Source organism: Lactuca virosa, chromosome 6 (assembly GCF_052849685.1).
Source record: "Lactuca virosa cultivar CGN04683 chromosome 6, Lactuca_virosa_CGN04683_v6, whole genome shotgun sequence".
Classification (NCBI taxonomy): Eukaryota; Viridiplantae; Streptophyta; class Magnoliopsida; order Asterales; family Asteraceae; genus Lactuca; species Lactuca virosa.
In genome coordinates this window covers 16,391,856-16,394,855 of record NC_136431.1, presented here as the reverse complement: position 1 = coordinate 16,394,855, position 3,000 = coordinate 16,391,856, and the positions used below count along the sequence as shown (strand labels likewise).

General features: G+C 38.6%; 1 pseudogene; it reads left to right on the top strand.

Annotated features, from left to right (window-relative positions):
- The first annotated feature begins 1,347 nt into the window (after positions 1-1,347).
- LOC145121213 (AT-hook motif nuclear-localized protein 24 pseudogene) lies at positions 1,348-2,750 on the top strand (annotated as a pseudogene).
- The last annotated feature ends 250 nt before the right edge of the window (positions 2,751-3,000 follow it).

Below are 3,000 nucleotides of genomic sequence, written 5' to 3'. Positions count from 1 at the left end.
TAGGGTTGGTTTTTTTAGTCCTAAACTATGTTTTTGGCTTTATGAGGGAACAAAGTCGTGAGCAACTTGTCTTTTTAGTCTCTGTTACCTAACTTAATAGGTAGAAATGACACATGGCATATATAAGAATTGTTTTTACTAGTTTTAAAAGTCAAGTCAGCCAAATAGTCAAACTTAAAAGTCAATTGATCCAAACTTCCACGTCTTATCTCCTTCAACGTTTCATACAATCAATCCCAAATAACATTGTTTTCAGAGAAATTCAATCGGAATTTGCATATGAAATCCGAAAAACCACAATCGTTGATTTGTCCTTCAACAATATTAGTGGGTAAATCTCATTATATAGTGTTTTTTGTAATCAAAACGAGAGATACTTCCCTATAAATTCAAATACCTCATATTCAAGAACCGTGTTCAAAAGCATCACAATTGTTAGGATTGTGGTCGGTGTCATCTTCAGGATTTCAAAATCATTACTTCCATCGATGATGACTTTTTCTTCTTTCCTTATGATCTCGATTGATCTGGAAGTCATTTAGCAATGAAACGAAATTTTTCTGAAGTCCTAATTTCATTAGCTAATATGAAATTGAAGAACCCTAACTAAGGATTGAAGGAGTCGAGAATGAATGATGTGGCATTTAATTCGGTTTTTGGGAGTCTGTAGCCAAAGAGTCCATGATCAAACTCATAATCTTCTGAAAAGAATTCACCATACTGCAACACCACCAATCAAAATTACCAGAAAATTCAGCAATTTTTCCAACAATCGGTGCAATTGCAAACTGGTCATTACAACGAAATGGTGGTTTCCGGTGGAAAGGATCACCGACCTCCACCATCACTGCAGGAAAAGAGGTACATAGGCGTTATGCCACGACCATCAGGAAAATTCTCGGCTACGATACATTCACGAAATCATGATATTAAGAGGTTATGGCTGGTGACATACGATAGGACGGAGGAAGCTGCCGGCGTACAATCGAGCAACTTTTAAGTAACATGGAGCAGATGCCATTCTTAACTACCCGGATTTTATAGGAACCATCAATGTAAGTCCTAGAAAAGATACCAACAAGAAAAAAAACAAAAAACAAAAACAAAACTATAGTTGGCATGTAGCATCTCTAGCTGTTAATTTAGGTAACACAAACTAAAAAGAAAAGTTACTTACGACTTTGTTTCCTCTTAAAACCATGGAAATAATTTAGGGATTAAAAAAATTTAATTCTTAAAAATTCATAGGAAATTTATGTTATTTCCCCAAAATATCGATAACCTCCTTTAACTAAAACCAAAGTCTACGAAGTCCAAATTATACTTCATAAATAATATACCTAGAGATATAAATCACTTTCGATCTGAATCTAGCCTTAGCTAGCCCTAACCCTAACCCCAAACCCATGAGTTCTCTTCTAGGAGTAAAACACATGGGTACCAAAACCCACTACATATAACCCTTACAAACCCTAAACATAACAAGCATATGATACGAAGAAACATAGATTTGAACTCATATGAACCTATTTAAAAATCTAGATCACCTCCGTCACAACTAATCCAAGCTACCCACTTCGGTTCAGCTCAGAATTGATCAATTCGGTGTTCTTGTTCATCGTTTAATCTTTCTAGGGTAAAATATTTGTTTGATATAGTTGGTTCTTGAATCACAAGAACCGATCGGAGATGGATCCTACGACACACTCTCTTCCACCTCCGTTTCATACAAGAAACTTCAATCTTCACCAGTTCCAACAGCAAAATTCCGAAGATGAACAAAGCGGCACCAGTGGTCTCAACATGGGTGGCCACAAAATAGACCGTGAAGAGAAGAACAACGAAGAGATGTTAAACACCAGCGGCGGTGGTGGCAGCAGTGAAGGGAAAGACGGAGAAATGGGAAGAAGGCCCAGAGGACGTCCATCAGGGTCAAAAAACAAACCTAAACCACCAATTATAATCACCAGGGACAGCGCAAATGCTCTGCGCACCCACGTCATGGAAGTTTCCGATGGATGTGATGTGATGGACAGCATCAGCACCTTTGCACGCCGCCGGCAACGTGGTGTCTGTATCATAAGTGGGACTGGCACTGTCACAAATGTCACACTCCGGCAACCTGCCTCGCAAGGAGCAGTTGTGACATTACACGGGAGATTTGAGATTCTGTCGTTGTCTGGTTCTTTCCTGCCTCCACCAGCACCGCCTGCGGCTACGGGGTTGACTATTTACTTAGCTGGTGGTCAAGGGCAGGTAGTAGGTGGCAGTGTAGTTGGAGCACTTTTAGCTGCGGGGCCGGTGGTTATCATGGCGGCATCATTTAGCAACGCCGCCTACGAAAGACTCCCTCTTGAAGATGAAGAAAGTACTCTGCCGATGCCAGGTGGCTCGCTTGGATCTCCGGGAGCCATTACACCATCATCACAACAACAACAGCAATTAATGGGGGATCCGTCGCTATTTCAAGGCATGCCACCGAATTTACTCAACTCAATTCAGTTACCAAATGATGCTTATTGGGGTAACAACGGTGGTGGTCGTCCATCTTTCTAAGATCACAAACTGTGTAACTGCATGTCACTAAGCAAATTTTCAGGTTTCGATTCTTTAATTTCCTCTTTTGTTGTTAATTTATGTCAACTCTTGTACTAAATTTCATGGTTTTTAGGATTTCTTGATTTGTGTGTGATGTTACGATGACATACATATGCTTGTATTAATTTGAATTGTAAGAGAGCTTTTCAAAATTTTGATTCTTGGTGAGTAGTTGGGTTGGTTCTAAACTTCTAATAAGATCAAACAATCACATTTTAATAAAAATAAAAAATAAAAAATACGTTCTTCATTCTTCATGTTGTGACACGATAATATACTGATTTGTGCACGATATATATGTGGATTACAAAGTCTTAGTACCCTTAATAATTACATATAGAAAGTAATACCTTTAATTGGTAATTGACGAACTATATGAATAACATTTAGATGGTGTACAAT